The sequence below is a fragment of the Canis aureus genome, chromosome 26 (genome assembly GCF_053574225.1).
Source record: "Canis aureus isolate CA01 chromosome 26, VMU_Caureus_v.1.0, whole genome shotgun sequence".
NCBI lineage: Eukaryota > Metazoa > Chordata > Mammalia > Carnivora > Canidae > Canis > Canis aureus.
The window spans coordinates 17,792,882-17,817,361 of record NC_135636.1 but is presented as its reverse complement, the minus strand read 5'-3'; the positions used below and the strand labels follow the sequence as shown (position 1 = coordinate 17,817,361).

At 38.2% G+C, this 24,480-nt stretch overlaps 1 long non-coding RNA gene across 3 annotated transcripts in view; it reads right to left on the bottom strand.

The window, feature by feature from the left end:
• Positions 1-24,480, bottom strand: part of LOC144297949 (uncharacterized) — a 114,220-nt gene that overhangs the window by 6,139 nt on the left and 83,601 nt on the right. For 2 of the 3 annotated variants that reach the window (XR_013364896.1, XR_013364898.1), the window contains 4 exons: positions 14,689-14,814; positions 10,674-10,716; positions 9,185-9,300; positions 8,049-8,208 (listed from right to left, as the gene is read on the bottom strand). This is a non-coding gene — a long non-coding RNA (uncharacterized LOC144297949). Of the gene's footprint in view, positions 1-7,715; positions 7,813-8,048; positions 8,209-9,184; positions 9,301-10,673; positions 10,717-14,688; positions 14,815-24,480 lie in introns of those variants that run through there. The other variant, XR_013364899.1, reaches the window with a different exon arrangement.

Sequence of the window (24,480 nt, the reverse complement as noted above, 5' to 3'; positions counted from 1 at the left end):
ATCTCTAGGTCCTTTTTCTGATACACTTCTTCCAAAGCTTTCTTCTGTCCGTGGTCTTTTTCCTACTTTCTCTAAATCCTCTCAGGTGGGAATTCTGCTTGAATAGGTTCCACTATCACTCCAGATCTCCTAGGTCTATGATTGTGGGCACCTGTGAACTCTTCCTCCGTGTGGCTTATCTCTCACCTTTGTCTCTCGGTGCTACCTACCCCTGTGCAACTTACGCTGTCTTGAAAATTTAACAGCTTGCTGTTTCTCCAGCACATCTTGAGCTTTGTTACCTCCATGCACTTGCTTATGCAGGTTCCACTGCCTATATGGTGCTTCCTTTGCCCTTTCTCCACTATCCACATTCCCAATCCTATACATTCAGGAAAGCCTAACTAACATCATAATGACCTCCTTCACACAATCTTTCCAGGTGTCCTTCAGGCAGAGACATTTATCCCTCAGACTACATTATCTGAACTCCTACATTTTTTATTACTTTTCCTATGCATAAGTATGATAATTATGTGACATCTTTTCATACTTCAGCCTGTTCTATCTCCTGGAAGTGATCCCAGATCCATCAGATAGGAGATGGTAAAAATGCACAGTATGTTTAGGGATTCATTTCTGCAATTGTGCCAGACCCACCTATTTCTGCTCCCATATTCCTGTTCTCCCACCTCCTGCTTTCTAATTCTCATATACTTCATCATATATGCTCCTGACACTCTGTTCACCACTGACCCTCCACCTCTGCAGTCCTGCAGACACATGTCTCTACTATTTTTGGATATGATTTATACTACATTTCAGTGTAATGGGTCAAAGATACTCCAAACCTTACCCTGGGACTTTCTAACATTCTGGATTCCAGTTCAGGGTAGGGTGGCCCGCTGATGAAGAAACTGAAATCCTTTGGACATCAAGTGCCAAGTCTTGTACATTTTCTTGTGCCCATTACAGTTAATACTGATCCTTCAACATAGAGAGTCCTTAATAATAAAATTTTAATCAATATATTACTTTCCTGACATATTAGATGTCCAAAGAGACAGAATTTAGAATAAGGTGCTTTGAAGGGCATAAAAAAGGAGAAAATGCATTTGATGAGTCATCTGGGAAAATTTTTGTAGAGGGTTATGTGCAACTGAGGAAACAGGACAGCTAGAATGTATTTGGAAGTTGTTCAGTTTAGCGATTAGGTGTGAGTTAAATCTTGATTCCATTGTCTCCTAGGGAGCTGTAGCTTCACCTCTCTGTGCTTCATTTCCTCAACTGTGAAGTGAGATTAATAATAGATTATACTGCATAGGGTTGATAGGGAGATTAAATGAGACAGTACCTATAATTAGTATGGAAATTAGTATAATGTCTGATATATGTTGAACACTCAATCAATATTAATTATTATCATCAAAGGGAGGAGGGTATTGAAAGAGGAATAGAGAATCAGAGGAAAAAATTGCCTTCATAATTTTATCTAGCAGTGGACTTGTGTAGGATCTCCTTTATAGCCACAATATGGCCATGGCATTATTTAAAATAGATTAGACATCTAATTAGTCACTGAAGGGATCTAAGCTCTTTCCATGTGTATCTTCCATCAGCGTCCTGGAAGTCAGTTCTCGTTCAGTCAGTAGATGGGAAAAATAAGATGAGTATTAGGAGTCCCAGTTACCTTATGGATGAGAACTAGATATGGCACTCCTGCCCTCTACTCACATGCCATTGGTCAGAACTCATCACATGACTGCTGCTAGTCCAAAGAGAGACAGGGAGATGTAACACCTCTAACACCAAAGGAAAGAACAGTAACTTTGGTGAGCACTTGTGATTTTGGCTATCACAACATTTTATAGGCACAGTCCTCAGGAACTAGGTACCATTTCCAGAGCATCAAAATCACAGGAAGTAAAAAGCTCAAGTTCATGCTCAGGACTGTCCCCACTTCCTCCGTCATGGCCCCTCCTCTCCCACCTGCTCCCTCACAGCCACATTGGGCTCAAGGATACTGGGAATCAAGGAGCATAGAAGCATGGTAGGGGAAGTATTTTTCTACTTCAGTTAACAGATGATTACAGAATGCCCTTTACGTGTATGCACTGGGATAAGAAATACAAAGGAAAAATAGAACCACCTGAAACAAAAGCTTCTGACACAAAGCTGAGTTTACTTGAGTAACAAGTGTTCTGAAGAATGAGGTGAAACAATGAATTTATGTTTTTCTCACTCAAAAGTCTTGGACAGAGCTTCCCTTAAATAGTCTTGAGCTATTTTCAACCTTTGCTGCCTGGTTTTAGAGCTATTATTTTGGCTAAAGTGCTTTAAAAAAGGGAGGGTGTGTGCCTAGGTAGCTCAGCTGGTTAAGCATCTGACTCTGGATTTCTGCTCAGGTCATGATCTCAGGTTTGTGGGACTGAACCCTGCTTAGGGCTCTGTGCTCAGTGGAGAGTCTGCTTGAAATTCTCTCCTTCTCCCTCTGCATCCTCCCCTGCTCTCTCTCTCTCTCTCTCAAATAAATAAATCTTAAAAATTAAATGATAAAAAAATATTCAAGGATAGTGTAAAATATAAAATCATATTTGAATGTTCATATTTTCTTTTTTTTTATATTTTATTTATTCATTCATGAGAGAGAGAGAGAGAGAGAGGCAGAGACACAGGCAGAGGGAGAAGCAGGTTCCATGCCGGGAGCCCGATGTGGGACTCGATCCCAGGATTCCAGGATCACGCCCTAGGTCAAAGGCAGGCACTAAACCACTGAGCTACCCAGGGATCCCTGAATGTTCATATTTTCAAGGCCAAATTTCAAATTCAAATATATGACCATGGCTTGCTTTATGAATCATGATATCAAGGAAACATTCATTTCAAGTAGTATTTTCATTAGAGTATTCATAAACAGCACTTACTATTGTCCAAATACTGTTATAAGCATTATAGATAAATTGCCTCACTTAATTTTCACTATTACCCTGTGTGTAGATATTATTATATCCATTTCAAAGATGAAATCATTCTGGGGTATTGAGTGGCTCAGTCAGTTAACCTTGTGATTCTTGGTTTCAGCTCAGGTCATGATCTCAGGGTCATGGTACTGAGCTCTGTGTGGGGCTCCATGCTGAGCAGTGAGTCTGCTTGAGATTCTCTCCCTCTGCCCTTCCTCTCTCTGTCTCTCTCTCAAAATAAATAAATTTTAAAAATAAAATAAAATAAAATAAAATAAAATAAAATAAAATAAAATAAAATAAAATAAAATAAAATAAAATATGAAGTCATCCCTAAGAGATGTTAAGTACCCAAGTGCCCAAAATCACACAGCTAATAAGCACAGTAGTCACTCAATCCCCTACAGTGTCATTCCAAATCTGTGCTCTTAATAAATTCAAATGTTAATTTCCTCCTCCACTTCCACCAAGATTTGAAATTAGCTAAACACAATAGAGAAGTTTTGATTCAATGGAGATATTGTATACATTTCCCTTTGCATTTAAAAAATATCTGGGGGGGGGGGGAATCCCTGGGTGGCGCAGCGGTTTGGCGCCTGCCTTTGGCCCAGGGCGGGATCCTGGAGACCCGGGATCGAATCGCACGTCGGGCTCCCGGTGCATGGAGCCTGCTTCTCCCTCTGCCTATGTCTCTGCCTCTCTCTCTCTCTCTCTCTCTCTCTCTCTGTGTGACTATCATAAATAAATAAAAATTAAAAAAAAATATCTGGGAACCCCGGGTGGCTCAGCGTTTAGCACCGCCTTCTGCCCAGGGTGTGATCCTGGGGACCTGGGATCAAGTCCCACTTTGGGCTCCGTGTGTGGAGCCTGTTTCTCCTTCTGCCTGCGTCTCTGCCTCTCTCTCTCTGTGTCTCTCATGAATGAATAAATAAAATCTTAAAAAAATATATCCTATGACATAATATTTGAGCATATCTAAAATGTATTAGGTAAAATAGTCAGATAAAAATAAAACATGGACTCTATTTGGACTAATTAAATGTGTCGTCTGAATGGGCTATTCTATGAAAAATATACTTAGATTTCTACATTAGTCTTGATAAACAAATTAACATCTGTTATCCCAACTAGGCAAGTTTAGCCAGGCACAATGCTTCTGGGAAATACGTTCTGGAAGATTTTTAAAAATATATTAATTTTGGAGTCTTCAGAGAAGTAGAGTGAGCAACTGACAGTACCTAGCAAGGTTCCTCTTTTCCCCTTTTCATTCCCATCAAAAAATTCTCTTTCAAAGAATCATGCAGATGAATATGAAAAGAAATGTTGAAATATGGAAAAGTCAAAAGAGACGAAGAGTTGCAGCTCAACAAGTAGTAAGATCACATGCATGAGATTTGGTTTTCCTAGGATTAATTTGAACAATTCCATTATTTGTTTTAACCAGCACTACACAAGGTCATTGGAAGATACATCCCATATCCTTTACAAAAGTCATTGGACTAAGAGGATAAAGCAGTTATAGCATGAGACACTGAAGGAGCCTGTCTCTGTCTCTGATGAAGTTTTCCTTCAATTGGATTCGATATATGCAGTATCGTGGTCAAAAAGCACTAGACACCAAGCTGCATGAAGACAGAGGGTATGCTTTGTTTGGGGAAGGAACACAAGGAATCATAAGGGGCACCCGGAAATCTTCGGGGATGATGGAGAGGATATCTTTGAAGGAGGACTTCAACCACTTCCATTTTGACCTTGGGCTGTACTTTCTAACTGATTAAGTTCTTTTTTCCAGCTTATCTCTTAACTCAGGCAAAAAAAAAAAAAAAAAAAAAAAAGACAGTAGGCAAAGAATCACATAATGGCAACCCCCTGAAGCAGTAAGAATTGTCCTGATGTTAGCAAGATTGACCCCAAGACAATGATCAACCTAATCTTTCTGCCCACCTGCATGGGCCCACCAACATTTATTCTACATTTTCCTCATATGAACTTAGAAATATTTTCAGCACTTTGGAGACAGTCTTTGAGACATTGGTCTACTGTCTTCCTGGTGTTGGTCTCATCAAAATAGATATTTCTCGTTTCACCTCCATTCATCTCTCTGTCTTTAGATTTTGTCAGTGGCAAATGGATGAACCTGGTCTGTGTGGAACCCCCGCAGCCCCTGTGAAATTGGGCTTTGTGCCCTGGTTACACTTTGACTATAGAGACTGTTTCCTGGTATCTACATACCAGGATACTTTCATGTTATGCCCTTTAGATATGGGCCATTTGTGGTATGTCATTTATACCATCAATAAAGATGGTATTTTTTAATGAAATTGATGATTTCTAAGCAGCTTCTGGCAGGAATGATACAGGATTCTGGCAAATCCTGGAGCTTTTCCCAGGAGTCCTGGGAGGACTCTCACCATGTATGCCTCAGGAGAAAAACAATCTTCCTTCCACAGATATGTAATGAGCACTAGGTATGGTGCTAGGCTTAGAAAATAAAAAAGAAATTTTAAAAATAAAAGATCATATATTAGGATCAAGAAACAAAATTCAACAATCTGCATAATATACAAGACAGATCTAAAACAGAATAACAAAGAAATTGGGCAAAAGAGGGAGAAAGTTAATATGAAATGAAGTTGGGAAACAAATCACAGTCTTGATATCAGACAAAGTTGAATTTAGAAAGTATTAGATTAAAAGGCATTAATTTTTCATCATGACAGCTGAGAGTTGAGAATCTCAGTGGATCTGCTCTGAGCAGTGGGGTGGAGGGGTGGAATAATAATAAATGAATAAATATTTTGGGCAGCCCAGGTGGCTCAGCGGTTTAGTGCCGCCTTCAGCCCAGGGCGTGATCCTGGAGACCTGGGATCGAGTCCCATGTCAGGCTCCCTGCATGGAGTCTGCCTCTCTCTCTCTCTCTCTGTCTCTCATGAATAAATAAATACAAATCTTTATTAAAAATATATATAAATAAATATTTTTAATTTAAAAAAATAGATGGACATTTAAAGTCTCTAGAAATGATAAGGTCATATAACAAATGAAGAAATAACTGTTTAAAAATATCTACCAAGTTTAATTAAGAACAGTGAGAGTCTGTGGTATTTGGACCAAGACTTTTCCCTCTTTGTCTTCCAGTTCAGTGGGACAAAGCTTCACTCCAGACTAGTGCAGCCAAAACACAGGGTCCCCTTGTTCCTACGCCAGGCCTATCTTACTAGGAGGGAAGGACTTTGGTGTTCCTCACCCTTCCCCCAGCTACTTGTTGCTAAGACTAAATTCTAGGAGAGTTTACCCAAGAGGTGGGGGTCCCTCATCCACCAGCCCCCAGTGATGGGAGGGAGGTCCCAGGCTCTACTGGGCACAGCACCTCTGAGAATGCTGAGGTCCCCTGCCTCAGCTTGCAGGGCCATGGTTCCATGCCAGGAGAGTCAAGCTGAGATGACCTGAAACATCTGCCACTTCCTCTTACCTAGGGTTCGGTTCCTAAAGCAGAGGTATGAGTCCCCACCCCCAGTTCCATAGTCCCAGTTGTTGCTTGGGGAACAAAACAGGCCTTAAAATAGATAGCTCCTTGTCTCTTCACAAAAGAACAGACTTCATTTGCAGTAGAGTGCAGAGACAGTTCAAACCTTAGGGTGCTCTCAAAAACAGAAGTTGTGCTGAAAGGTAATCAGAAGGAGATGGTAGATTAATTGGAAATACAGATTCAACTGTATTGAAGTAGTTTGCCAGAGAGAACTAGAATCCCTCCTGGGGTTAGAACAAATCTAAAACACTGACTTTAGAAACTGTCTTTTCAAAGGAGCCTAAATTTGATGGTATTTATTTGTAGAGTTTAGGACATGTTGTAAACAATGGAGCAATTGGCCTCCAAATCAGTGGCTCTTAACTGCTGGGTGTTGTCAGGGAAATACACAGCCAAAGAGAATATCTCTGTTCTTAGGGTGACTCTGGTGACTACTGGCTTAACTAAGCACCCCCTGCCCCACCAACAGGAGCATCATCAGAGGCTTCACACTGTGTGGGAGAAATACACTCCACGAAAATACCCCATCCAGTTACTAAACAAATAAACAAGCAAATAATAATAACAAGCCCTGGAATATGTGGGAGTGGGGGTAGAGGTGGGGAGAAGTACCCAGAGTGACTACAATATACTGTCGAAAGCATCCATTTTCCAGCAAAATGTCACAAGACATGCAAAGAAACAGGAGTGTATGACCCATGCCCTGGAAAAAGAACAAGCAACTGAAAATACTTTAGGGAGCAACCAGATATTGAATTTAACAAAAACTTCAAAATAGCCATTATAAAGATGTTCAAAGAACGGATGGAAATCATGATTAAGCAGGAAAAAAGGTATAATGACAATGCTGCCTCAAATAGAAAATATCAATTAAGAGACAGAAATTATAAAAAAAAGAACCTAATGGAAATTCTGGTTGAAAGGTACAATAACTAGAAATTCGGGGAGTAGATGATGTGTCATTCCTGTCTTTGGTAATTGTAAGAAGGACCTTTCCAGCATTTCCCTGTCCTCCTCTTAAACAAGCTGCTTCAATAATTTTTTAGTTACTAGTTCTACTATGTGTTCTCCTATATAAACAATCATTTTTTAAAATTTAAGGTAGTGTATTATATTGATTTAACAGGGAAAAAAAACATTTTCTTTAATAGCAGTGGGCTTCATGAATCTATTAGAACAACGCTGGTGAAAAATGTTCTTAAAATAAACATAACAATAACAAAGGAAAAGAACTAATATTTGGTGAATATCTCCATCATCTCAGGTACTTCCTCTGTGCTTTCTCATTTAATTCTCATTGAATAAAGAATCCCTCCAGAAATCACCAACTTAGACGTCAGGAAACTGAAATTTAAAATCAATGAGCAAGTAGTGAGTGAATGGTCACACGTATATGACTCAAAAGTTTATTTCTTCTAAAGTATGTCCTTAAACTCATGAATATTTACATTGCTTCTTATATATCTGGAAAAAATTTAATTCCAGTTATATTACTTTCAGATGCACAATATAGTGATTCAGTAAATCTATACATTACTCAGTGCTCAACATGATAAGTGATGATTAGCTACATTACTTACATTAGTAAATGATTAGCTACACTCCTCCTTCTAGACCCTATGGAAAGGTTAGCTTTCCTGGTACATTCTGAATTCTCTGAGGGTAGCACCATCTTGGCATCTGGAGAAGGTCTTACCATTACCTGGTTGTATCTAAGCTTCTAGTGGATGTTCTGAGCTCCTGAAAAGAAGGGATGATATCTTATTTGTCTTTTTTTATTCATGGGACCTAAGCAACTTAATCCATAGTAAGAATTCAATAAATGTTTGTTGAATGAACAATTCCTTTGAGTTATGTAAAGCTTAAAAATAAAATTTATTTTTACCAGCCCAAAATGGGTTTACTTGGAATAGTAGAGAATTGCAATTCAGGACATACAACCGATGGCAAAACCTCAGGCAAGTCCAAAAAGCAAAGGAGAGAAATGTTATTTTATGGAGAAGAAGGAAATTGAGAAGGGTTATTTTGAACAAAGTCCATCGGAAAAAAGGAAGAGTTCAGGGTAATGATGGTTTCTTAATGGCTAAGTTGCTGAAGTAGTTGGTTTCTTGTAGGAGATGCAATGTACATTTTGCCCTATTGGGGCCTGTCATGGGTGATTCTTTCCTGTTGAGGATTCTTCTGTTTGGGGTCTGTAATTAACAATTTTTCCTGTGATTGATCTCAAATGGTACGGCATGAGAGCTCCCCCTTCTGGCCTCCAGACACCATGAGGTTTCCCTTCATTTTCACAATTAGTAAGCTCTGATTTGAAAATGAAAATTGACTAAGGTAAATATGTAAATGGACATTTCATTAATTATATCATGATGATGCTTCTTGCCTAGTGGACATCAGCTGCTCTGGAGAAATAGCTGTTTTACCCAAGAGCTTGCATTTGCAATACTGACAGTTTGACAGAGGGCAGGATAGTGTGGGCTGCCTTATTAGTATGGCCGGCCACAGATCGTGGTGGAAACCAACAACAACTTTGACTACCTTAAGTTTAATAAAGAAATGTTTGGAAATATATTTGTTAGCTTTTGTAATCAACAAAAGTTCTGGAGAGCCAATTTTGGAAAATGAACAGTAATCAAAGGGAGCTAGGTGGTTGGGGATGCAACTAAGGCTGCATCATGTGGCTCTTTTTCAGGCACCATTGTTGAGCACCAGATACCTCTCATTGAACTTCCAGCTCTCAGTCCCACAGCTGCCATGGCAAATGGTCTGGATTTTTTCAAAATCCTGGATGGAAACATTCCATTGGCCCAAATCAGGTAGCATGATCCTGTCCTAGTGCCAGAGAGTGAAGAAGGAGAATGCTTACCTCTTTATCTTCCATGGTGGGAATTAAGATCTATATTACACTTATTTGGAGATATTCACTAAGTTGGAAGGATATTTGGTTGCTAATAAACACAAAAAGTAATAGTCATAATGGTAAATTGATGGCATGGATGGCTTCAGGCCCTTAATTCTGATACTGAATTCTGGAGAGAATATTTCTGTACTGTGTGTTAAACCTTCTTTCTATTCCCATGGTGTTATTTGTCCCTTCATTATTTCTCTTTTAGGAAGTGAGAATGATCTACTATTGTTTACCTGCCCTCTGCTCCCCCAAATCATGATGCTGTGCCTCCGATTTATACTCTTATAACTTCCAGAGTAAACTTCTTGAAATGTAAGCAATAACGATGTAATTTCTTCCTCCAAAAACCACTTCAACATTACCCTATGCTATGGAATAAAGTAAAAGCTTTTCAGGGTGGAATTGGAATATCTCTTTCCTGATGCCAATGAATCTTGCCAGTGTTTCAATAGTCTCTAGTTCACATAGATACCTCAGATGCTGGTTATAAAGGACACTCAAGATTACTGAAGCACACTCTTAGCTACAGGCATTCCTTCTAAACATTTACTGTGTGTCTAGGTACTAGAAAGGTAGCCATGAATAAAGACTGATTTTCAGGGATACTACTTGAGCTATTTAAACCTGAAGTGGACATCAACTAAATATAACAGCCAAGGAATTAAATCTGAATTTGTTGCAAACAAGCTTACCAGTTTGTACCAAATATCAGCCTTATTCTAATTGTTTCTTAAATACCTGGCCTGGGCAATCTCCATCAATTTTTCAAGGCCCAAACCCAACACAATGCGATCTATAAAAGAATTTATGATCATCTTCTTTTGGAATAAGTCTACATCCATTCTGTGCTCCTAGAGCTTCTGTCAACACACAGCTCTACTACATAGCATATCATGTCTGTACTTTATCATACAAGCCTAGCCCTTTTCTCTCACTAGATTTTAAATTCTTGAGAATAGGGACACCCCCTAACCCCCATTTTGTTCATGATTGTGTTCGTCAAAATATGTAGTCTGAGACTTTTCATATGGTAAGTAGTCAACAGATGCCTGTGTGATTGAAAGCCATTGGTTTTACATAGAAGACAGAGAATTGAAATGTTTTAGCACAATACAGTTACTAGTACTTGAGAATATGTCATATTGACAATATGTTATTATTTTGGCCTATGTTACAGGGTTACTGCAGGGTGTCATAAATTGTGGAAAGCCACACTTTGCTAAAACTTGCTTTAGCTTTGCTTAAATATAGGGTACTTTACAAGACCTTTAAAAATTCAATGGAAATGTCAACATACATAGACTGAGGCCCACTCTGGTAAAAGATCACTTTTCCTTTGCCTGGTTAAAAAAAAAAAAAAAAACAGAATTAAAAAATTAAGTTTACTAAAAAGTAATAATGGCCAATAATAGCAATCTATTATGCATATAATATGTACCATTTCCTCTTCTAAGTCCTTTATCTGTGTAAGCTCATTGATTCTCATGACATCATCACTACAAGATTGAAGGTATTATTATAATATTTTTACAGATGAGAAAATAAAAACCCAGAGTTAAGTGATTTGCCTAAGGCAAGCATAACTAGTAATTGACTGAGTTAGGATTAGGTGCCAGAACTATCCAGTTCTATCTTACATACCACACTTCCTCCCAGCATGTTAGTAGGGGGAAAACTCAAACTCAATTTAATTGAAAGATAACAAATTTAATACTGACTTAGATGGGATTTTTTTCTTTCTTCTTCTTCCTTTTTTTACATTAGGGCAAGCCTTGGCAAAATCCTAATACTTTTGGGTGGTGCTCGTGGTTGTCCCAATTTGAACAGGGCAGGGTTTGATATTGATATAAATTAAGCAGTAACAAGTTCAAAGGGAAGCAAATTTTAGGCATCTTTGAGAGAAGAGTTGATGGTGGACTATTGCTCATACAATTAGTTGTCATCATGCTATCCTTCAAAGAGGCAATGTGGCCCATGGCTAGAAAGTAAACTTTGGAGTTGGAGTTAAATTTGAAGTCAAATTTAACTCTACTACTTACTGCATGGATGCCCTTGGGAAGTTTTCTTAGCTTTTAATAAATTTTTATTTTTATTTATATAAAAGAAATAATATAGTCCATATGCTTTGGTATGATTTGAGGATTATAAATGGCAAATACAAAGAGCTCAGCACACAACCAATACATGGTAATAATCATGATTCACAGGATGTACTTTTCGTGGAGAACATATTTAAAGCAATTGGCTTTTTACCAGAGGCATAATATGTTATCACTTTCCTTGATTATATTGATTTTTTTCACCTCTGTAATATAAATTCACAAGCCAGCCTTGCTGCTCTGGAGTAACTGTGATGTAATGGAGAGAGGAACTTAATTGTGCCCTGCCCCCTCCCCCCACTTCCCTCCATCCCCAGGGCCCAAAGTCTCCTTTTGGTATAGTATATGATACTCTTGATTGAGCCTGTGGTGGGCTCTGTGCTTATGCCTCACCCTTTCTACAGTGTATGATGTCTAAATGGCCATCATGCTGAGGCACCTGGGTGGCTCAGTCAGTTAAGTGTCCAACTCTTGATCAAGTCATGATCTCAGTGTTGTGAGATCAAGCCCCTGCATCCACACTGAGCATGGAGCCTGCTTAAGATTCTCTCTCCACCTCTCCCTCTGCCCCTCTTCTACTACCATTCAGGCTCTCTCTCTCAAAAAAAAAAAAAAAAAAAAAAAGAAAGAAAAAAAGAGAAGAAAATGTCCATCATGCCACATGCTTTACATTAGGTTCACTCCTGACTCATTTTCATAACATGAAAACAATATAAATATTTAAAAGTCCACTAATTTACTGAAATAAAATTTCCTCAGTGAAATTTTATCTGGGGACAACTTGGACAAGTAGCCAATTTAAACTATCAAGTGTGGAATGTGAGTAGTTAAAATGTCAGACATGGCAGAGGTGTCAGCTAGAAAGCTATGGAAAATATTATGATGTTTTGGAGGGACTAAACGTTAGCTTTTTGGAAGCTAGAAGTTTGAGTTTCTAGAAACTCATTTCTGATTTTACATCACAAGGTAATTAGTCTCTGACTCAAGCCCAACAATCATTTGAAAGTGTCAGATGATTTAGATTGGCTGGCAATACAATGATAGGAATAAGCTACAGCTTTAGCCATGTGGTTAGAGTTGTATTTTCCTTAACATCAAGCAGGGCTGATCTCTCTGCATGTTTCAAAGGTCCTCATATTTTGAGAACTAGTTTCTAGCACCCCATCTACTCAATTAAAAAACTCTTATCTTTGGACCCTCAGAACTGGAATCATTGATGTCTTGTACCTGAAAGAAAGATTCAGAAAGGAAACTTAAAGTATGCCATACTTCTCCTCTTGGTGGAAGTGAGAAAACTGATATATCTGGTAAGAGAACTCTGGGGAGAGGTTGGAATTGAGGAAGTATACTGGAGGAAGAGAACCACTCCAATGCCCCCACTCCAATTCGGCCAGCACTCATTCTATGGTGGCCCAGCCCACAGCACTAGGTTCTTCTAGCCACTTTCCCCAAACCTTAGTCTGCTATTTATGCCTTGCACCTCCCTCTTTTGGTCCCCAACTGAAGGGCTTGGCAGTGACCTGCTCTTGGATCGGGATCTGGTGATGAGGAGCCCGATCCCTAGAACCAAAGGGATTTTCCTTGCTAGCCTATGGACTATGGATAATGCCTCTTTGCTGAATATCTCACAATGCAATGTCCCACCTGTCTGCATGAAGTCCTCTGGATGGAAATGGTAGCTCAAAACACCCTTGAACTTCATGATGCCTGAAATTTGGAATCCCTCTTCTCCTATCTCTCTTTTGCAGCTATGTTGCCAAAATGCTAGGATTCCTTTATATCTGTCAAAACTATGGCTTTTAATTTCATAATAAAAATTATATAAATACATACAAACAGATTTAAAATATAAGTCTGACTTGTAATATACAGAGGTAGACAATTACATCTTAAGTGGGATTTTATTAGCCCAAGGCTGAGAGCAGTCACCCTCTTCTTGTCCCTCCTTGGGACAATGAGGCTCATTTGTTTTGATGTCTTCTCTACATTTGCTTCTTTAAATGTTAAAGTCCAGAACTTTTGATTTCAACATGACCATATGCATTTCTTTCCTCTACTTCCTGAAACTTCATAAGATAAAATACAGGTATATTTTTTTAAACCAAAACCCATAAGAAGAGAGACCAGGAGAAGAGATATTCCCAGGTGAGTAATGTCCCCTGCTATTTAGTGAAGGGAAGGTCCGTGAAGGACAGCTGACTCAGCTGGGGAGGAAAGCAGAGCAGCAACAAGAAAGCTGATCCACTCTGTGGAACACTGAAGATTCCGGGTTTGGAGGCACCAGTACAGTATATCAGAAGGAATGGTGACCAATTAAAAATAAATAAATAAACAAACAAACAAACAAATAAATAAATAAATAAATAAGAAAGAGGTGAAAGGCTGGGGTTGAGAAACAGAGGGCCATATTTCAAGACCTGTATATGGTGCAAAATCCCCACCCCCACATTCCTTCTTAATGCCTCTCTTAAATAAAAAATAAAGGATATTTGAAGAAACACTTTTAGATGAAAGGGAAAAGGCAGGAGGAAGAGTTGAACAGATATATAGAAAAAAGGAGCCAAGGAGTAGAGAAAAACAGTGAGGGAAAGAGAAAAAAGCAAAGCAAACAAAAAATCCTTAAAATGAAAGCTATCATCCCTCAGATGAAGAAGAAAATGTACACTTGTAGTAAAGGAAAGAAATACTATGAAAAAGAAAAAAGAAGGGCAAAAAAGGAGATTTTGTGATTTTTAAAAAACTATGAATGCCAAAATATAAAAACATACTGGAAGGTTAGAAAATCTTTCAGAAAGGTAACCAAAAATAAAAATAAAAATAGAAATATAGGAAAATTAGCTAATGCTAAGTTGTTTTACTTGGGGTTTTTTGTTTGTTTGGATTTTTTATAGAGGGGGAGGGGCAGAGGGAAAAGGATAGAATCTTAAGCAGGCTCCACCCCCAGCATACAGCCCAACACAGGGCTCTATCTTGCTACCCTGAGATCATGACCTAAGCTGAAATCAAAAGTTAGAAACTTAACTGAATCACCCACACCTATTTTACTTGGTTTTTGGAAAAAACACATTTCAAATTAATATACTTGTATGGATGATATTCAGAAAATCATTCACTTGTATGGATGATATTCAGATATTCAGAAAAGCAAAACAAAACAATAACCTTGATTCTCAAGTATGGTCAGGGCTCTAAGTTACTAACCTGAGAACTCACCTGTGACATTCACTTTGGCCGAGCTCTGCAAAAGCCTGAAGACTTTCGTAATCATGGGCTTTACCATTCACACTTGGGCCTCATTTAGACAATACCCAGGCCACTCTCCATCAGAGGCAGCTGTGGCTGAGATAGAAAACAATTTCCAGTGCTATTCTTGAAATTCTTAACAAAGGCTGCTGGTGAAGGATGGGAGCATCCATACCATTCACCATGTGATTGCTATGAATGTGAAGACAGATGCACATGTTATCTCAGCATTCCAGGTGAAAATGTAGACTGGTAATTCCACCAAGCTTCACATTCCTATTGTTCTCGGCTCAGATGAAAGCCTTTCCTGCCATGTCATACTCTCATTTCAGTGCTGGCCATGAAGTGTTCCTCCGACTCATCCTATCTCAGCCCTGCCCTATCTTGCAAATGACACCACCACCCATCAAGTCACCCAAACCATAGCCCTGAGAGTCATCCAAGTACTGTGCTTCTCTAACCTTAAAATTATCAAAATGCAGCTTCTGATTCAGGAGGTCTGGGCTGGGCCCAAGAGTCTATAGCTCTACCAAGCTACAAGGTGAGATTTGAGTGCTGATCCAGGGGCCACAGTTTGAGTATCAGGGCCTAGGTATCTGCATTCCCTCATCCCCTCCAGCGATGAGGTATTAAGTTCTATAGTTCCCATCTATACTACTGATGAGGGCCAAGCTGGAATCTCTTCTTGCATGGATTAAAACTGTATCTACCAAACCAATCTTCCTGCCTCTAGTCTAGTGTCTCCAAGGGCCACATTTTTGCCAGAGAGATTAATTCTTTCTTCCCTCTTCCTTCCTTACCCTTCCTCCCTTCTCCTCCCTCTTTCGTCTTTTTACTTTACTCTGGGTTTCAGGAAGCACAGGAATTAGGGCCATAAAATTGGTTTTGACTGAAAAGGAAGAAGCCAGAGGGGAGAAGCTGAGTTAAGTGCATACAGGATGGTGATGAGAGTTGAGAAACTACATTGCAAAATCAAATGGGGCTCAAACATAACAGAGGGCATGCAGTAATGAAAGGATCTCAATGTCATTGAGACATTCCTTTTTTTTTTCTTTGAGACATTCCTAAAGAAGAGTGGAAGATAAATGTAATTGTTAGAATAAAGGGGAAAAAAGCCTTTCAAGCCAAGCAGAATAAAATCTATCTATCAGCAGTAGTAATTTAGAAGGCCATGATAATATCATCTATAAGCTAAAAAAAATTAAAAACCCAAATATACTAAGTTTCAGAATCACTCTATTACCTTATTCAGTGCTTAGGGCTAGTCTGTCAGGAATAAAGATCTTTATTATATCTTTAAATAAAGACTGAAGAAAGAGGTATTGGCTGATGACTTCCAGTACATGTATGTAGTGGGTGTTACTAATGATAAACATGAGAATATTTTCCCACTCATTAGCTATTTTCCACTCATTAGCTTTTTAATTTGACCTCAGGTACTCAGTATGGGATTTAGCATAATCACAATTCTTTTTTTAAAAGGATTTAATTATTTTAGAGAGAGAGAGCATATGAGTACATGGGGGTGAGGCAGAGAGAGAGGGAAAGAAAGTTTCAGGCAGATTCTCTGCTAAGTGGGGAGTGCAAAAGGGAGCTTGATCTCACGACCCTGAGATCACAACCCAGGCCGAAATCAAGAGTCAGACATCCAACCACCTGCACCGTGTAGCCGCCCCAATCATAATTCTTGATATGCTATCACCAATCCATACACAGTCCTCTTTTATTTACTTATCATCTATCTATTATTCACTTACTTTCAGATTGACATAATGAACAATCTTGGCTCCTTCACTCAATTCAATAACTAGAAATTAACAAACATTTGCATCTACGCATGTGCTTCTTCCCTCTCCTATCCTCCTCCTCCCCAAAAGGAACCCCAATTCTAAATTCTGCATTGATAACTTACATAAATTTTAAACATTTATATGGATTTATAAAAAATGTATATGTTTAAGCAACATATTGATTAGTTTAATTGTTCTTAGACTTTTACAGAAGATTATTGTGTTCTATATGGTCTTCAGAGACTTACTTTTTTCACTCATTAGTAGGTCCCTAAGATTCATCCATGGGATTGTTGCATAATATTTTGGGGGATTGATTTATCTCAATTTATGCCTTCTTTCTCTTTGGGCATTCAGAGTATTCCCCCCCGCCCCACGTTTTTGTATTACTAAACAATGTTTCTGTAAATCTTTGTGTATAAGATGTGTCTATTCAAATTGTTCTCTACATGCAGTTCCTATTTTCTCCTCTTTAATGACTGTCTTGCAGGAGATATTTTGAGACTATGTAAAAATCCTGTTTCTCCTCAAAAATTCACCCATTAATGTTAGCATCCATTGGTGGGTTATGCCTCCAGCAATTATTACTATGGTTTTGCCTAATGATAAGTTTGTATTTCCCTCATTCCTTTTACATGTATTAATTATAATATTAAGTTATGTTAATATATCTTATCTTTCATATATATTAAATAATACTGATTTATAATATATTAATATTTTAATAATATCATAGTATTAATTATAATTATATTATAAGGAAAAGCTATCTGTGTTCCCCCATTTAGTTATATATTTAGCATGGACTCATGGGTATTTATTTTATGAGTTATCATGAAATATTACCATATCAGTTTATGCTTTGGCCATTAGTTTCTCATCCAGGTGGCTTCTGTACCCTTTTAAGATGACTCATCTTTTTTCAAGCACTTTCTTACTTTTATACACTATAAGATATTCTGAGGACTTGGGCTTGCAGCCCAGGAATCTTATATTTTCCCTGCTTCGGCCCTGGAATCAACCACTTTTATAAGGATCCCTGGTTCCTTTTATTGAAGAACGGTATTTAGAAACCAATATATGGGCACTGGGTGTGCTCATTGCTACTTGGTTGTCATTGCTTTTAGCTCCTTTCAGTGGACATATCTACATATATATTCCCTCAGCTTTGAATGAAGTGTTTGCTTCATGTCCATATCTAACCCATTCTTTAAGTCTCAATGTAATTTTCCTTCAGCCCATGAAATCAACCTTTAGACAAATGCTAGAAATATTTTGTTTTTCTGAAATTGCATAGATCTTAATCTGTATCACATGTTACTTTCCCTATAGATTGTGTTAATTCCTATATCCACATTATAGTTGATGTTAGACCATAAGGGCAAAGAAGGATCTAATTTTGTATAGGACATTTTACAGGTTTTGTTTGTTTTTTGGGTTTTTTTTTTTTTTTTTTTTGGTATATAGAATAAACAACAGAGCCACCTTTTCTGGGGAGCTACACATTTTGAAACAGGTAATTATTTTATTTGTAAAAGTGAATTTAAAAAAGCACTTCAGATTTTCTCAATAAAATAATGTTATTTAAGAGGCGCCTGGGTGGCTCAATTGGTTAAGTGTCTGCCTTCAACTCAGGTCATGATCCCTGTTCAGTGGGGAGTTTGCTTCTCTCTCTCCACCCTGCTCCTGCTCTCTCTCGCTATCTCTGTCTCTGTCTCTATCTCTCTCTCAAATAAATAAATAAGTAAAATCTTAAAAAAAAAAATAAGGCAGCTTACAAGGAAACAAAATTAGTGAAGCATGTAGACCAATGTTTACAACACTGTGGTCATAAAATACATGTGAATTACTTCTCTTTTCCCTTATAAAAACTACTTTCTCACAAGGAAGATATAATAATCTTCTAATAATCTAAATACATTAATTTATTCTAAGAAAGCAGCTAGCTTCCGATCCCTTATTATGCCTAAAGAAGTAAGAATGCCACTAGAAGAACATTAAAAAATAGGACAGAACTGGTTAAATATTGTAACAGATATATTTTATAAATAAGACTGTAATGTTTGTCTTGTTAATTATGAGAAATGACCAACATTGGCAGTTTGCTTATATTGAGGCTTATTCTCCTCCATTTTTATAATTTTAAGATACTGATTAAGTTGGACTCTTTAAATGATGTTTGATAAGCCCTTTTATTTCTTTTCTGCTTTTGCACATACTATTTAGGCCTAACTGGTCATATTACCATATGCTATCTTATCAAAATTCTTTTGAGGAGTATTTGGGGGGTGGTATGTGTGTGCAGAAAAACTCTTTTATTGTAAGTTCTATTTTTCCTTTTCTATATCACCTAATTGGCACACTATGTCATGTAGATCATATTTCACCCCTAGGCCAACAAGACATTCATTCAGCATCCAGTCAAACATCTTTATTACTTTGTGATTCTGATTTTATTTCCTGGCACTAGACCATATGTTATTGTGGATGACAAGGTTAATAAATATCACGGCTCTAAGAATTGCCAGAAAATGATCAGTTTGTCTTCCCCACTTGCTTTTTCTTCTCAGAAATAGGGTCATTTGACCCACTGTCAGTCCTTTAGAACCAATTTTGACCTCAGAAAGAAATATTTAAAGTGTTCACAACTCTCTGGCACTTAGAATCAAATCCTTCCTGCTCTAACTCTGAATGATGCTGGGCCTCTGCAACATTTTCTTGAGGCTAGATTTCCAATTTCCATCCCAGTTGCCTACTATTGAATCTCATGTTGTTCCTTATTATTGCAAACTGTCTGATTTTCACGTTTCTCTGAGAATCTGCCTTCCTCTTATAAGTCAACCTCCCAGAGTCTGGGGTTTGCTCCTCAGGAATCTTATCAGGAACTCAGGCACCTGGCTGAATTTTTCAGAACTACTAGAAATATTGTGTAAAAGATGAACTGTGTTCAGACTCTAGGTGATGTGCTTTCACTTCTACTGAATTCAACTCAACGAAGATTTGTTAAGCAACTTAAAAGCCCAGGCCCATACTAGAGTCTGGGGACTCAGCTAGCCTAGAGAAGCCTAGTCAAGCAAGCCTAGAGAAGCACCTTCGACTGACACACAAATATGTGAGAAAGCCCAGCTGAGATCAGCTTATTGTTGACCTCATGATACATAAAAACAAATTATTGTGGTCAGCTGTTGAATTGAAGCTGTTGAATAGTTTACCAGATGTATATTTTAGAAGGATCACTTGGAAAACCATTTTGACAGTAAATTTGAAGAGGAAGAGACTAGACATAGATAGACAAGCCAAGAAATCACAATAATTAGCCAAAAAAATCATCAGGGTTTAAACTACAGTGACAGTGAAAAAAAAGAAATGGATTCAAGAGTGATACCGGATATAGGTCATAGTTATTTGTTGGATGTGGATGAAGGAGGAGATAGAGCTGAGGATAGCTTGCTGATTTCTAGCTTAGATTACTGACAAATCTGGCTATGATAAATGGAATATACAGGAGTTCAAGCAGCTTTGTTAATGGACAGGAAAGAACAGCAGGCCAGTAACCGATTCCCTTCTTAGCAGAGATATCCAGAAATAATGAATTCAGTCAAATCTCCATTAAACATGGTAAGAACTCGGGATCCCTGGGTGGCGCAGCGGTTTGGCGCCTGCCTTTGGCCCAGGGCGCGATCCTGGAGACCCGGGATCGAATCCCACATCGGGCTCCCGGTGCATGGAGCCTGCTTCTCCCTCTGCCTGTGTCTCTGCCTCATTCTCTCTCTCTCTCTGTGACTATCACAAATAAATAAAAAAAACAAAAAAAAAAAACATGGTAAGAACTCGAAGACAAGACCTCCCCGTAAAGATACTAATGTTGTTGATTGGTGGAACAGTACCAGGAAGCCCTTACCTATGATTTTTTTCCCATGAGATATACGTGGTCTCTCTTGTTCACAAAACTGGCAAAACTACTGAACTAAAATGGGCTTTTTGAAGATGGAACTGAGTCTCTTTGTGTGAGTAGTATCTCCATATATATTGCTCAGTATCTCCATATACATTGCTCAGAAGAGTCTTCTCAATTAAATATGAAACCAAAATTCAGTGAAATGAGAGACAAAAGTGATCTTTTGGGGATCTGCATCTCAGTGATTCAGATTCCTCCAAGAAATGAATGTTTCACCAGTGACTGGTGACTTCCTGCTTCCTTTGACTTAGTAAGCTTGGCTATTGGGTAAGATCTATGACTGTGAGTCTCCTTTGATAACTCAACACTTTTTCTCAAATTCTGGGGCAAGGACAGGGTGTGGTAATTCTGATTGAGGACAATGCTAATAAAAGAAGCAGGAGCCACCAACAGGAACCTGGTACTTCTGTTGATAATCAATGATTGTTTTCCAAAAGACCTGCTTCTCCCAGAATGTAATGAACAGGGCTAGGGGCTGACTTATATAAGACAAAAAGATTTTCTTTGATTACAACATGAGAACAATGTGGATGGAATAAGTGCCAGAAGTTGCCAGAAGGAGATGGTGAACCTCTTACAAAATTTGGGGATATTAGGCAAACAAACAATGGCTGTCTTCATGAAATTCTCTCAGAGTTGGCACAGTTTTAATGTCTGGATAGGTTTGATGTAAAAATCTTTGTTATTCTGGAATCACTTGAAATGTGTGTCTTCATTGTTTTGCTATTTTAATGGGTTTATGCTTTATTTCTCTCCAAATATAAACTTCATGAGAGCAGGAGTATGTTGTACAATAGTAATTCTCAAATTACTAGAGCATACAAATCACCAAGGGATCCTGATAAAATGCAAAATCTGACTCAGCAATTCTGGGGTGGAGCCTGAGAATCTGCACTTCTAACAGCCTATCTGGTATTACTGATTCTGCTGCTCCGTGGACCACATGAGTAACCCCAGTCTAGCTTTAGATAGATCATCTGTAAGAGTAAGGGTATCTCACAGCTGTTCATTATGGTTCTTAATTATAGAATTATTCCAATGACTACTTTCCATAAAGAAATTCTCCATTTGGGTGAATTTCTACAAAGTGGTTGCTAGCTGCTTTGAAATGAAAATATGACTCCTACCAATGGCAACATGTTAGTGAATTGTTCTCAGCAAACTAAGTTACAAGCATAAAAAGGTTTTTGTAAAAAAGTACTTTGGAAGAAATTTTAGGGCACCTAATTTCTCTTTCTTTTATACCTCACTAACTTCACAGTGCATAGCTAAAATCCCCCCACAACTCCAAGGTCCCTACTTGCACCTATTATATTCATCAGCCCTACTGATTTAGAGATATTATACTCTACTGGATTTCACCATCATTTGTGCATTTCCCATGCTTGACTTATCTCCCCTAGAAAATATTATACTCTTGGAGGTCAAAAACAGTAACAAGAACAACTGCAGCAGTTAACAATGAAATATTTACTAAGTATCAGACATTTTCTATTTTCTTCCTACCCTCTGTGCTGAACTGCATGATATGTACTTTATATGATCTGCTTAGTTTGGTTACAAGAGTGAACATCTAAAGAAAAAAACCTGTGTGTTTTCTGTACTAAAATAACCCTTCCCTGGAGTTCCTTGAAGATCTGGCAGATGGAAAGCATCACCTAAACAATTAGAAAATGCCATAAGTTATTTCTTAAATATTGGAACTGCTTGTCAAGATCCTTTTTTTATTTATTAGTATTTTTGTACTCCACACTTTTCCCATTTGCAATTCATTCATCTAAAGTTGCAATTATCCTGTGAATATTCACTTGGCAAATATTTATTAAGCATCTATAATATGCCAGGGATCAGTTAGTTGCTGGGCACAGAAGGGTGAACAAAATAGACAATAGTCCTGAAATTATGGTGTTTGTAATCTTATGGGATGGAGGAGGATATGGAGAGAGGGCAAACAATAAACAAGCCAATGGTAAGTTGGGTAGTTAAAGGGGATAGTGTTGTGAGGACTGGGGTAGCTACCTGAAATGGATAAAAGAGCAAATCAATGAACATTTGTTTTTCATATATGGCTGTCCACATACGTTTTTAGTTTGAGAATGAACATATATCCTGGTGACAGAGTAGTGATACATTTCTGAAAATGATCTACATTATTCTTTACAACTCGAAAAACTTTCCGTGGACTTGCGTAAGCATTTGTTTCTTTGTTCTCATCCACTGAATAAATAAGAATCCAGATGATCTGTAGGTCAAGCATTTTCTAGAGATAAGAAATTAACAGTCCTAGGCTTTGTTCTAGCAGGGAAATCCATCTGCCTAGCACAAACCAGCAGAAAACAACCTTCCTGTCATCATTTACAGGAAGTCCCTCAAAAGCCTGTGGTGACTGGCAATGTTTATCATTTGAATTAAAGTTAATAACATCTCATCTCCAGTGTGGAAATGTGCATATTTCTAGGATCGTATACCATTGCCTCTAAAGAGAACTACAAATTGAATTCTGAGCTGGAGTGTTAATATACAAATCATGAAGGGCCATTTCTATATCATTGTACCCTGATCTAATTTTGCAAAATCTGATGGTACCGTACCAGGCTGATATTTTGCTATTCTCTGTTGAGGAGACAAATTAGCAATAAATGTTTTGTCAGTCTTTGTGTTTTATGTTGGTCAGAATTCCCTGGAACTCTGAGCCTGAGGGAATAGATTCAGGAGTAGGTGATTGTAGAAGAGTTCTCAGGAAAAAAAGGATTAGAATGAGGGGTGGGATTGTGGAAATAAGCAAAGACATGGTCTTAGCTGGAATCAGGTCTCAGTCTGATACCATAGGGAGTTCAGGAGCGTGAGTTGTATCTCTGCTACTTAGTCTTTTGAACTCCTGTGCCTATCAATTGTTAGCTGTAGGAAGTCCCTTTTCTCCCAGGAAAAAGGTTTATAACCTACCATAGAGAGCACCTCATTTACTAAGGGCATTTCTATGTAGCTGTGAGCCATAAGCAACCAATAGTTAGGGAAGCTGGGATACCAGAGTGCTGGCCCATGAGTACACCAGACTGGCAGTGGTGATCTAAAAGCATCCACATTCCCCTTTCTTTTCTTTTCTTTTTTTTTTTTTCATCCAGGAAATCTCCCTGCTTGCCTTGTGTTGTAGTATTCTCTCACAATCCCCTTTTCATTTTCCTTTAGTGCTCAAGCTTTCCTGTTCCACTCCTGAGAGACAAGAATGATTATATTATTCCTTGAATAATTGACCCAACTCATGAGTGAATAATGGCATATCAGGAGAGGATAGACCTCTGAATTTCGTGATCAAAGCACAATAGCGCCTTGAGACCCTTTTGGTGTTGTACGCCTGACAACCAGGATTTTCATATATACCTATGCTAGTCTAGATGTTTTGACTTTTTTCAAGAAAATCTAAAAATTTCTTTATTTTTTTCAAAGATTTTATTTATTCATGAGAGACACAGAGAGGCAGAGACACAGGCAGAGGGACTCAATCCCAGGGACCCCAGGATCATGACCTGAGCCAAAGGCAGATGCTCAACCACTGAGCCACCCAGGCACCTTGAAATTTCTTTATTTTTAAATGTTGAGGACTAACTGAAAGAAAGCCAAACAATTAACACTGTCAGAGCCATGCACTACATTTATTAGCTGAATTTCATGTAGGAGCCTTTGATTTGTATCTTCTGCTGTGAAGTATTTCCTGATTGATGATTAACACTTTTTCTTGTTTGAGTGAACAACAACAATAGGAAGAACTAGAGGGTGATACTCTCTGTCATCTACTGCTGGTCAAAAGTAGCTTGAGCAAGAGCATCTTTTGTTTTTTCCCTATACATCTCTGCTTTGAGTTATTTCCCAAACCAGTGACAACTTCTTATTCTACGTTCTTTATTCCTGTCTATATTTAATGTTATTGTTCTCAAGGCCTCAATTCCTTAACCCTTTTGTCTTCTCACTCAATATCTTTCACCACTCTTCTGAAAACCTTGAGGAAGTCCATGGCTA